This window comes from Hyperoodon ampullatus (assembly GCF_949752795.1).
Source record: "Hyperoodon ampullatus genome assembly, chromosome: 14".
Taxonomy (NCBI): Eukaryota; Metazoa; Chordata; class Mammalia; order Artiodactyla; family Ziphiidae; genus Hyperoodon; species Hyperoodon ampullatus.
This window is the reverse complement of record NC_136927.1, coordinates 37791324-37805146: the sequence shown is the minus strand read 5'-3', so window position 1 is coordinate 37805146 and position 13823 is coordinate 37791324.

Below are 13823 nucleotides of genomic sequence, written 5' to 3'. Positions count from 1 at the left end.
CTAGCAGCATGGGTTCTAGGTGGCAGGATTGTGGACATGCTAGAAGTTCCAGGTCCTCAAAGGAGGCATTTTCCCCAGTTGTGGTGATATTTTCTTTATTCTAAGTGAGTGTAATTCAGAAGTGAGGAGTCATGTGTAGTGAATGTTCTGTGTTCATTTTAAAGAATGTTTCTGTGGTTCTTTTTCTCCTAGTAAATTAGTTTTTCTTTGAAATAACTAGTCACTTGTCTAGTCATTTACTCAAAACAGTTGGTTATAGCTGATGTCTATGGTAGGAGAATTTTGCTTGGGGGTTTACTAACATTTTATGAAAGAGAAAAGTCTAAAGACCTTTCTAGAGACATTTAGATAGGTGGGTTCCATTGTGGGGAGGAGAACATGTAAGGGAGCCGGCCTTTGCGGGGCAGGGTGGTGGTGGTGATATTGTGGGCTGTGTGTACAGGGTGAAGAGAAATGCCCATTGATGGTCCAGCTGGGGAAGGGTGGAAATTGCTAACAGTGGCACTTGATGGGGGAAGAGTGGGTCAGGAAGGAGCAGGCCCACAAGATTGCCCAGTGCCAGGGAGCACCATTCACAAGGAGGGGGATGGGGACCTATGGAGTTGAGTAATCCATTGGCCCTGACCAGGACCCTGACCACAGTACTCTCTCCCCTGACTGGAAAGTGTATTCCTGATGGGGAGGGTTGAGTGCAGGGATGCAGTATCCGGTTTGACCAGATTGATCTTCAAGATTGACTAGTTGGTCATGCTTGACTGCTTATGGAGTACTGGCCTAACTTTTTGAGATCTCTCTTTTGACTTTTGCTTTTGACAAATAAGAAGTTGGTAAACAAGAGGGAATGTAATGTCCCTGGGTCTGTTAGAGTTTGAGTTAAAGTACATATTACTAGGTGGTGGTGATTGTCATTGAACAATGTCTGTTATCCAAAGGGAACAGTTACATGTAAACTATTGAGGTAATTCATGATTCTCTTATGGGGACTATAATAAATGGGAAATAAATCACAACTAAAATGATTAATTAAAGAAAATACATTTTGACTCCATATTTCTACAACATTCCCTGGTCTTTTAGCAGGTCAAATTACTTCTTTAGTCATTTAAAAGAAATTGTATTCTACCAGGTACTCGTGGATCTGACAGAAGACCAAATTTCCTTCTAGTGCTGAAAACAGCAAACACTACTCTGAATTGGTGACAGCTATAGATTTAATGATTAGATCAAGTATGGAGGTGGCTTCTAAGCATCAGTTAAGTTGGTTGTAATGTGGACCTCTTTTTCTGAGGTTGATTATGTCATTCCTGCAACAATTCTCTGACATCACTGAGTGTCCAACAGTTCACTTCTGACACAAACTGCCTGGAGTTTGTGCAGACCCCATAGGCTAATGACTCAGTCTCACAAGAGTGCCCCACTTCAGGTGCCAGCCCCAAGTATCAGGTTGTCTCAAGTTACCTACCTGCACTTCTGCCTGGCAGAATACAAATTTCCCATGACCACCCTCCCCCAGGTTCGATAATTTGCTAGAACATATGACTCATAGAGCTGATAAAACATGATATTTATGAATACAGTTTCATTATAAAGGCTATAACTCAGCAACAGCCAAATGGAAGAGATGTATAGGGCAAGATTTGAATTGGGGGCACAGAGCTTCCATGTCCCCTCTGAGCATGCCAGCCTCCCATCACATCAATGTGTTCACCAACCCTGAAGCTCCCCTAGCCTTGTTTCAATTTCAGATGAGGTTCCTTTGTGTAGGCAAAATTGATTAAAGCATTGGCCTTTGGTGATGAAACTTCAACCACCCTTCCCTTCCTTATGGGCTGGAGGTGGGCCTGAAAGTTCCAATCATGTGCCTGGTCTTTCTAGTGTGGCCAGCATCTCTCTTAAAACTATCAAAAGGGCCCACCCTGAGTCACCTCTTAGCATAAACTCAGATGTGGTCCAAACCCTGCTCCTTATGAAAAACAAAGGAGCCTATCAGTAAGGAAATTCCAAGGGTTTTAGGAGCTCTGGTAGGAACTGGGGACAAAGACCAAATATATGTTTTATTACATCACATTAATACTCCAGTTTTGCATCCCATAAGTAGGCATAAGGTTACCTAAAGTTGATTTAGATGATAAATAACAATATGCATTTACTGTTAATTTGATGGAGGTTTTTTTTGGGGGGGTGTCAAGAGAGTGCCAATTGCATAGCTTCAGATTACAAGGAGCAAACTCTTCCCTCAATCAGTATGAAATGGCACTCCTAGAATGTGTTATATATTCTTGAATTTAACAGGTGCACTACCTCTAGAGCTCCCAATGCAAGAAAGGAGCTCACTTATAGGAAATCAGATACACAGAAATCATGTTTCCTTTCAATGTGACTTCAGAGATTCAGGTGTTCATAGTGCACTGGTTAAGAGCTTCGGCCTGGAGTCTGGGTTTGCATTTGAACTTTACCATTGGCTTGCCACTTGACCTTGGATGAGCCACTTAACATCTCTAAGCCTCGTTTCCTTCATGTATTAAGTGAGGATAATAACAGTAAGTAGTTGTGAGGAGTCAGTAAGACAGGACATTTGCAGGACATGGCACATTGCCTGGCATATAGATAAACATTTAATAACATTAGTTATTGTTAGCTACACGCATATATAGCTAAGCTGACAGGGATTGGCAGCTCCCAAAGGGCCAGGAACTATATCATTTTACCTTCTCTTATATGGGAACTATGGGACAGTGTATAAAACATTGCTAGGCACACAGTAGACACAAGTTATCTATCACTCGAAAATAAAACCTGCTCTGGGTATCTGGGAAATACAGGAGTGACTCTGTAATGGAAACTTCCAGCCTGTTTCCAAAGCTGGCCTAAAACCCAGAGATGGAAAATCTTCCTCCTGAAACCATATAGAGCATGCATGAATCTAGCAACGGGGACAGGGGCTCAGTGGCTAGAATATTGTTGGATCAAAAAATGGGAAACTGATCCAGGAGACATTTTTATCATTGGCAGTATGCCTTGAGGTTCAATGAGTTGGGCAAAACCGCATGAGACTTTGGGAAGGAAACAACAGATTTATTTCAGTCGGTCCAGACAATCTTTGAGAGTCAGCTGGCAAGTATCATGTTATGTGTGTTGCTTCTCAGAGAAAATGAAAAACCCGGATCCACTGGCAAAAGGCTTACCAACTGCTTGAGGTTCACTTCTTGGGGAAGTCCCTGAAGGCCAGGTCTAATTCTCCTTGTAGCTTACCCATCTGGAGATTCTATTCTAGTGGACCACCACTGGACTAAGTACTAGATTTTAGTCTAGACTCTGCCACCAGTTCTATGTGTCCTTGGGCAAGCTATAGCCCCTCTTTGAGTGTTTCCTTAGCTGCGACAAAGGATTTGGGACTAAATCACTGTTTCCCAAAGTGTGGCTTTGGTTACGTTCTTAGTATATGTGCTGCTGAAATGAGCATGCAAGGGTGTGTTTTTTATACTATTGATGGTACATGAGATGATTTTTGCTGGATGAATACTTTTCGCTTATTCTATATTTTAATGTGTATTAATGAAAACATAACTAGCATATTAGACCCATGACTTCATGGATGATGTCGCTTAGGGTGATATTTAAAGTGGATGTGATTTTTTTTTTTTAAGCTTTTAAGAAAAATCTTAGGGGAACAGTAGTTGGGATGGTAAATGGATATGTAAGATCATAAAGGTTGTGTAGGAATGGCTGAAGTTTATAAGTTCTGAGACTCAGTAATTCTAGTGCAGTGATGTGGCACCTTCATGAAGACTTTGTGGTGATGGACACAATAGGACAGGTCCAAATTTGAGTGGCTTTAAAAACTTGCCTAACTCAAGCAAATTGACAGATTTATATTTGTGCATTCATGGTGAAAATGCCCATAAGTTGGTGGTGTAAAGTTTAAATTATCGTAGACATTAGTGGTGGTGGCTTTTCTTAAATAATAAAAAATGAATAATGTTGCTTCCTCTTTCACTTTTAGGAGTTTCCTCGAAACCTGGATTGATCTTTAGTTCCTTTCACTCTTTGCTGTTGGAACTCCCCATTGTAGGAGCTAGGGGTTCCATTTGTTCTGTTGGGGAGGGAGAACAGGCCATCCCTGTCTCTTGAACGCATGCCTGTGCATGTGTTCTAGGTTCTGGAAGGCCGAGACTCTGTCACATCCTAATGATCTATACATTACTTCTTGCTGTTAGCTACTTTAAAGGTGCAGTGTGATGTGTGCCCTAAAATGAAGATAAACTCTGAGGCAAGGTTTATTTAAAATTTCATTTCACTTTTTGTTGTATTGGTCATAACTCAGTGTACTGGGGGTCTTGAGAAGTAAAATGAGCGGTGGTAGAAATGAAATAAACTTGGGGGAGGTACTTTCTTTTTAAGCAAAAACCCAGAATAAAAGTGAAATCTTGATTGCATAATAGGAGCCAAGAAAGCTGCTTTCAGATGTAGTCTATGGTTCCTTGAGTTTTTCTTTTTCTTCTTTTTTTTTTTTAAGCCTTAATTACCTGTGTTCCCCTGACACTTTCTGTGTATATTAACGCTGTCATCTTTCATTATCTACATTTGGTTGTTAGCCTCTGTTCTGCAAGTGATTTTGTTCTGTAGTTACCTCAACATAAAGGGCCGTGCATCTGGTATAGCTCCTTGTCATAAACTGTTGAATGTTTCAAATTGTAGTTTTTAAAAATTGCTATAAAGATGGTTCCAAGTCTGTTATCTTTCTGTGTTATCTAGTCCAGATTAGGTTAAAAAAGAACAAAATGGTGACAGTGATGTAATCCAAGATTTTTTTTCTCCATTTTTTTTCCTTCTTCATTTATTTAATACAAAGTTTTGACATGATTTCATGATGAGAAACTCTAAGATGTTTCCTGATTGATGTGGAATCTAATGTTCCAAGCCAGAAACTCTCAAACTTTGTAAATTTTGGTTTTGTCATTCATACTGTCTTCTCTCCCGAGAAGTAGTGACCTGTGTTATTTGGCACATTGGAAAAGGGAAAAAGCCTGTACTCAGGGCTATATTTTGCAGGATTAAAAATCTCTTTTCTTACTAAAATCTGTTTCAGGACATGCATGACATTCATCCTTTGCACAACTTCACAAGACCCACCTTACTCAAGGTAGATGTCAGGTTTCTGACAGAGTCCATTTCCCTTGGTGCAGAGGCTAGTCATTATTTATAGATAATTGCTGATGAGTGTGGAGATATTCTGAAAGGGGATATGCAGGGGTTGTGACATTTACCTTTGGTCTATAGACTAGGATTTGCAAACCTAGAGTGAGGTTGTTTAATACCTTCTCTTCTTGGGAAATTGCCATTGGATCAATGAATCTTGTTTAAGATTTCTTGAGGGCAGCTGAATAGTTGGGCTTTTAAAGATGAAAGCCACATAAAAAACTGTTCTTTCCCAATCACACAAATAATTATCTCCGTGGTAGTATAATCTCCATAGAAGTATAAGCATTCAAGACCATACATTTAAAAAGATAAATACAATTTTGAGTCAGAATGAAAGATGTGCAAACATAGTGGTAGAGTTCAAAACCTTTTCAGACCATTCTTACATGTTTCCAGCACCACTTTGGTTTTCTCATGGTAGACTAACCTTTTTCATCTGGAGTCTTTTCACTTCTAAAGTAAAGCCCTTTTAGGATGCTGGAAACTTGAACTTTCATGGTTGCCTTCAAGTCAAAAAAAAAGGTGTACTCGAAGACTTTCTTTAACTCTTGACTTTAAACCTCCCTGTCAAAGAACCGGAATTGCTTAATTTATCAGAACATTTGCTTTTCTAAGTTTCCAGCTCACAACCATTCTGTGGCGTAGCAGAAAGAGATAATAAAAAGTTAAGCAACAGGTAAAAATCTTTTCCTGTAGCCTTTTCCCCATTTGGAAAAGTTTTTCCTTCCTTCTGAGCAGTTTGGCCTAAGCTCCTCCTTTTTCTGATTTGAAGCTTTACTATTTGCATACAGTGCTTAAATTGACTCACTCAACACCAAGTTCTGAACATCTCCAAGTATTTAGTACTTTTGACTCAGGCTGCTTAAGCAAAAGATTACAATAGAGGCTTAACAGGACAAAACCTTTAAAAACACACTTTAATGGTACTGAAGGTTTCCAAACAGATACGAACTATTTTCTAAGAAGAACCAGACTATGTAGTTTTCAAGTTAGACATATATGAGCAAGGAACCAGCTTTCCCAGATGGAATGTGGATCATTCACAGAGAACTTCTGAAACTCAACACTTGTCTTCTAGGTCTTGGCCTCCAAACTTGATTCTCTCATCACTGTCTTCAAAGTGAAGTATGTGTAATCTGAATTTTTAAGGGCCAACTCTAGGATTGGATGCATGGTGCTTCAGGAAAAATAAATATGTTTATATGTTGCCAGTTTTTCATTCCAGTAAATTTTAGTGCCTTTTGTGGACCTTGTTCTTAAGGACCTTATGGTATGAGAACAGATAGAACAACATATAGAAAATGTTGTGGAACCTGTGCCCAAAACGTTAGTGCTATAAACGAAGGTGTGAAGGGACAAAGAGGGTCTAGGTCAACTTGAAGGAGTCAGGAGAGGAGTCCTGTGAGAAGTAAAATCTGACCTGGGCTCAAAAGACCAAGACTAGAGAGAGGAAGCATTCCAAGCACAGGTAACAGTATGTGTAAAACTACAGAGGCATGAGAGGCCATGGCATCTTGGGGAACGGCACATGTTTCAGTATGCCTGAGGGATGTGGAATGAGAGCGGGAGAATGACAGTAACTGAGGCCAAATTCAGAAGAGCCTTGTATGCCTTATTAAATTTGGATTTTATTTTGTAGATGAAGGGGAGCTATTAAATCATTTTGAGTAGGGACATGGCATATTCACATGGGCTGTATGTGTGTTAAAAAGATCAATCCAGTGGCAGTGTGGAAGACACTGGAGGGAGCAATCCCAGAAGTAGGTGAACTGTGAGAATACTGCAGTCAAGGTGGCAGGGGGCTGAACTGTAAACTTAGGGAGTTAGAATTGACAGAGTTTGGCATAATCTGGTGAGAGTTGACGGCTTGCGTGTCCCACGTGGGCTTTAGGCTGAAGCGTGCTCTGCTCCATACAGTCTCTCAGGGACCCAAGCTGATAGGGCTTCCACTATCGTGTGCTGTATCGTGTGCTGAACTGTCTTGGTCACCATGGCAAGGGAAGAGATGGCTGGGGTGTCATATGCCAGCTCTGTGCTTGGGCTGGGAAATAAGTATCACATCTGTCTACAGCTCACTGTGTCATTTCTGCCTACAGCTGTTTGGCCAGAAATAGATACATTTCCCCATCTAACTGAAGAGGCTGGGACACTGGGGGAGCTGATGGAATGTTGGCTGAGCTTCTCTGTCTGTGCTACAGTGTAGGGACTTGAGTAACGTACTTTATTTCTGAGCTTATTTCCTCTTCTGTAAAATAGGAATATCAAGAGTACCGGCCTCAGTCCCAGAGACTCTTTTAGGAGGATCCCCAAGACACTTTCATAGGATCTGGAAGATCAAATTCTCTTCTTAATAATACTAACATCATTTGTCCTTTATACTTTCATTCTCCCATGAGTTTTATAGAGGCTACATGACAAGATATATCACAAAAGATTGAATGGAGAAGCATATATGGGAAATAAGCTGTCTTCTTTTAAGCCAGACCTTAGGGACATTTGCAAAAGTATAAAACAGTGTCACTCTCCTCATTAAGTTTTTGGAAATACAGTTATTTTTCATAAAAATGTTGTTTATGTTAACATGTCATGGTTTATTATTGATATTTTATTTATTTATTTTTTTAGAGACTATTATTTTTTTTCCTATACAGACTTCCCCTTTTCCTAAGTCTTCAATATTTTATTCTTTGTACTGTACATACTTCGATAACCTTGCTTAAAATGCATACATATGTCATATGATAACACATGGTGTGTATTTTTTAATATTTTAATTTAATTTTTTTAAGATTTTTTTTTATATGGACCATTTTTAAAGTCTTTATTGAATTTGTTACAATATTGCTTCTGTTTTATGTTTTGGTTTTTTGGCCACGAGGCATGTGGGATCTTAGCTCCCTGACCAGGGATCAAACCCATACCCCCTGCATTGGAAGGTGAAGTCTTAACCACTGGACCGCCAGGGAAGTCCCCAGTTTTTATTTTATATTGGAGTATAGTTGATTAACAATGTTGTGTTAATTTCAGGTGTACAGCAAAGTGATTATACATATACATATATCCTTTTTCTAATTCTTTTCCCATTTAGGTTATTACAGAGTTCCTTGTGCTATACAGTAGGTCCTTGTTGGTTATCTATTTTAAATATAGCAGTGTGTATATTATTGGTATTTTAAATGAAGTAATACAATATTTTAAAATTTCTCAGTTAAAAAAAGTACCAACCTCATAGGGTAGCTGTAGGGATTAACTGCTGTCACGACTATAAAATGCCTAGCATTGTGTCTGGCACAATAAATATATTGGAGGCAACCTTTAAGTTTGATCTTGAGCTTTTCTTACTATGGGTCATATCTAATTAGTGGATTATAACCAACAATTAAAAACCAAATAGAAAAAAAGAAATAGCATAAATCAGAGTTCATCATTGAAGTGACAGTAAATACTGCTTAATGAGTGGTATGTGTGTGTATATACACGTGCATTTGGTCAGGATGTAACGTGTTTCTTACTGAAGGTCGCAGTTCAAGTTGGAAAGACAGTGGTGTAGTTCAAGCTCTCATTTTGCAGTGACTGAAAGACTTATGCATACTAAACAAAAAAATGACTCTACTGTAGTATGCTTTTTGAAAGAGGCAGTTTAAACTCCGTATTTTTCAAAAGTGTGCTTGAAAAACATTATCCCTAATTTTGAGAAAGAGTAGAACATGGTTTGAATTTAGAAAGTGTTTATAGATGCCAGTTAGCCCTTTTCACGCTACCATATACACTTCCTGCCTTCTTGGAACTTTAATCCAAGATGTGGTCACTAAAACAGTAACATCTTTTCTGTGCTTGTCATTTCTGACTATCTGCTTGAGAGCCATGAATGTTTATGTTCCATAGTAATAAATAATGTACAATGCATTCAAGTCTTGAATGCATAGTAGAAATAATTGTCTATTATACTAGAATGTCATCATAGACAATAAAAAAATTCAGTCAGAAGAACTTACTGGGGAAGGAGTTAATGAAATATTTTCCTTTTTTTTTTTTTTTTTTTTCGGCCTGGAAGAAATAAGTATCAAAGTTGTACTTAAGATTGTTAAGTGACTTCTCATAATGAGTAGTGATGTCAGCAAACTGATGTACAGTGAGCAACATGCTGTGTCTTTTTTGGAGCAGTGGTGGATAGTTACGCTTTCATTTTGATAAGCCCATTGGTGACACTGAGTAGTACCCTGGGTGAATAGGAGTTAATACTGGCTGCCTGGCAGAAGTGGATTTGTTATATAATTTATGGTACCCAGAAGCCCTTTGGGGAGGTCTAATAATTATTATCCTGACAGTATCCATCTAGGCCTGAAGATTAATTATTGTTGTTCTCATCTAGTTCTACCAGACTGATTCTCATAACTGAAAGGGTAGCAACTTGCTGTTAAATGCTGGCACTTGGCTTTTGCTTTTGACACAAAGGTATGTTAATCAAGAATGGGTGTTAGGAATCCGGAAATGTTTCAGTTAGTGATTTATTGTAGTTTAGAGGCTTTTTTTCCCAGTTAAACTGATATAACTTCTGGAAAATGAGTCAATTCAGGGTTTCAAACGTTTCCTCTTCGACTAGCCTCAAAAAACATTTATTAGTGTTTCTGTCCTGTAAATTGCTGCTGCAATTCATTTGTGTCAGTCCTGCCACTGCTGAAACAAATGCAGGAGTGTCAGTTTAGTTTTCCATCGTCTGATACATGGACTTCTTAACTCTATTACTGGTGGACGTCCACTGTTAGTTAAACAAGCCTGTACTATTTTTTAATGACTCCCTGAGAAGTCATGTGGTGGTGTGATCCCTGTCCCCAACTACCAGCACTTAAACTTATAATTTTCAATGTATTGTGTTAAAACAAACTTCTAATTCTGGCTATTTTTCCTTTCAGTTTTAAACCTAAGGTTGGAAGCTCTATTTTTATGAAATACTCTCCTAGAAAAGTTGCTTGTGTTGCTACCCCAAATACTGGCCCTGGGGGTGGGGAGAGAACGAGCTGACTGTTTCACATGCCTAGGCAGAATGTGTGGGCTGGCCTGCCAGCCAGCAGAGGTGGAATCTGCCCTTTGCTTTCTTGGCAAGTGCGTCTGGCTTTGAAGGCCCTGATTAGGATTTTAGGTCTTGTCCTTTTCTTGCCGTTATATGAAACGTAGTCTATTGTCTCCAGTGGTTCTAAAGAGATGGAGGACCTCGATGGTCCACATCCCTTATCCTCTTTGACAAGGTACGTGCTTCATCCCTCAGACTTAAAAGCCAATCTGTCATCAAGCGAATTTTAAAAAATACTACAGTGGAACAAGATAGCTTAAGAAGTGTAAAACTGGCTGTGAGTTCTTCGTGTTTACTATGTAGTATGCAAAAAAGCTGCTGGCTTTTGCCCTTGCATCTCTAGATACCTTAAATGTGATTTCTTTGTTTATTGTGGTAGAGAAGAAGCAGTTCAGACCAGCAGCAGAAGGTTTTTCACTGACTTCACCTGCTTGGCGAACCCTTGGAACTTCCTAGAGTGCTGCATGGCTATGGCTTGAATAAACTGTCTGGACTTTCACCTTTGCTCAAAGGAGCGGCAGGAACGATTTCCATTATTATGTGAATTTTTTCCCAGGGACTAGGGTACAGGTCAAAAAGAGGCACTATAGGATGAACATCTCCCAATTTCAGCTTCAGATTTTGGCTTTTGCTGTGTTTGAGGTGAAAATTAGCTTGTAAAGTGAGGAGAGATGGAGCTGATACTGCTGAGAAGCTGTGTTTGTATCACATTATATGGTAACTGATGAGGTAGGGAGGAATTGGAACAATGAGACAATTTTGTACTTTCTCTTTGAAGGTAGTGGGGTGTTGAGAGGCAAGGCCTTCAGGAGGAATTGGACCTTAGGAACCAGCTCCTGAGTGGTGAAATGAAGTTCTACTCTGCATGCTTAGGGCTCAGCTTCCTTTACTGTTGAGTATTTGATAACATCATCATATAATTAGAATTGGTATGAATAGCTATCAGATGATATTGAGAACTATGTGCTAGGGTCAGTGCTGAATACACCGTACTCACCATTTATTCAAGCATGAGTTAATACATTTAAAATGTGCATAGACTAGTGCCTTGTATAGAAGTGCCCAAGAAATATCAGTGATTATTATTTATTCAGGAGATATTTATCAAAACATTTGCTTACATGACAAAGCTTAGGTGCACAGCCAAAGTGGTGAATAAAATAAAATCCCTGCTCTTGTGGCAGTTACCTTCTAGTAGGGGGAGCGGACAATAAATAAGTTAACATAAGAATTTCAGAGAGTGGTGTGTGCTGAAGAAATAAAATAGTGTGCTGGATCAGGGGGAGAGGGTACTTTAGATTGGTTGGACAGGGAATGCATCTCAGCATTTGAAAGAGATGCATCTGATATGAAGGAGCCATTTATTCTTCACAGTGACCCTTTGTCCCAGTTCTCAGGTGAGAAAACAGAGGCGCAGGGTGACTAAGTACGTGCTGGGAAGTGACTAGAGCTGGGCTGTACAGACCCAGTCATTCTGCATCCGAAGCATGTCCTATCCTTCCCAGAAAGGCAGCTGTAGGAGCTGCAGTATCTGCAGTTGGTTTTGAGTGAAGGAAATGAATGTGGTTGCAGTGCAGGTAAAATGCTCATGCAGTTCAAAAAAGTTGCAATTTCATGGACCCTCAGGTGCAAAATTTGAGTATGAGTGTGTGTACATATGTACAGTTTATTTTAGGATCCAAAGCTGTCTTCCGATCTTCAAAGATGGTGACAAAAAGAGCTTGTGGCATTGCTGCTTTATTTTAGGATTTTCTCATATTGTTTTTTTTTGGAAAATAGGGCCTACCTGCTAAGGCAGAGTTTATTTATTTGTCTGTCTCTGTGTGTGTGTGTGTGTGTGTGTGTGTGTGTGTGTGTGTGATTTATTTATTTATTTATATATTTATGGCTGCATTGGGTCTTCGTTGCTGAGCGTGGGCTTTCTCTAGCTACAGCGAGTGGGGACTACTCTTTGTTGCGGTGCACAGGCTTCTCATTGCAGTGGCTTCTCTTGTTGCAGAGCACAGGCTCAGTAGTTGTGGCTCGCGGGCTCTAGAGTGCAGGCTCAGTAGTTATGGCGCATGGGCTTAGTTGCTCTGCGGCATGTGGGATCTTCCCGGACCAGGGCTTGAACCCATGTCCCCTGCACTGGCAGGCGGATTCTTAACCACTGCGCCACCAGGCAAGTCCCAGGGCAGAGTTTTAATAGACAGCATTGCAGTTGGCCATTAGGTGATGGCAATTTTGTCAGATAAGTATGGGCGGGAAGTGGGTGGGAACTGGGCTGGAATCATAAGATGTCTTACTTTGCCAAGCCTGTAATACCATGATGCCAGCCACCAGGTATAAAGCTCTATTTTTTATTTGATTATCTGCTTATCTTTACCCATGTTAATGTACCCTTTGGCCTCATGCCATGAGTGCACATTTGTGAAATAAGTAACTTGAAGAAAAAGGCTCAAACCTTAGGGCCTCAAGTTTCAACCTGCAGGGAATATATTTCCAATAAAGACACACTAACATGGACATTTCCTGTCACCGTCTTCAAAACCTGAATGCTTTCTAAATAGACCCCAAAGAGAAATTGTTTCAATAATAGTCATTGAAACCTAGAGGGTAGCAAAGTTCTGGTCAGGTCTGGTCTTTCAGTTTCATAGGATGTGGTTTAGATCAAATAACCTATTTTAGTCGGAAGATTGATCATGTTATTGCATAGGGAAAGACTTCCAAGAGCTTTTGCTTTACAGCCTTTCACGTGGTGTCTGAATGCTGGGAGGAGGTTCCTCCTTGGGAACGTGAAGATGACAGAAGTATACACAATAGAAAAAAGCAGCTGTAAGTGCTCTGTGGCATATTTGCTTGAAGGAGGCTTAAGGTTGTAAGAATTGCAATCGGAAAGGTTCTTTTTCTCATTAGTCATACCATCTTTTAAATTCTTTTAAATAGCATCATCATGGTCCACCCAGTTGTAACGGAATTTTACAGTTTGCTCGAGTTTGGGATCATTGGTCTTAGGGTTCAGCTCAGGGGTCTCTTGATATATTGGGTTGAAATTGTGGTCTAGTAAGTTGGTCTTCGACCATGGTATCAGATCTTCTGTTTCTTTGCTCTGTGAGTAGAAGAGATCTGAGTGACAGCTGTATCTTGGTAGGGACTCCTTCTGTTGTGACAGAAAACCTGACTTCTGGCTAACGAAAAAGGAGAATTAATTGGCTCATACAACTGTGAAGTTCAGGCTTTGATCTGACTTAGGTACAGTTGGATTCTGGGTGCAAATAATGCCTTCAAAACTGATTTTCTCTTTGTCTCTTGGTAGTGATTTTATTCTGCTGTCTTACGTGCATTTGAGTTGAGACCCATCTGATAAGAAGGGACAGTTTAACTCTCACAGTGACCCTTGGATAGGCATTATTATTTTCCCTGGTGCTCTTTCTGGTAAGATGACCAAAGCAGCTCCAACCTCCTTTGCTTTCGGTGCTAAGATTCACTTTGTCTGACTTAGGTTACCTGCATATTCCTGGCCCAATCATTGAAGCCAAGGGCATAGGAGGCTTTGGTGGGCTTGAGTCAC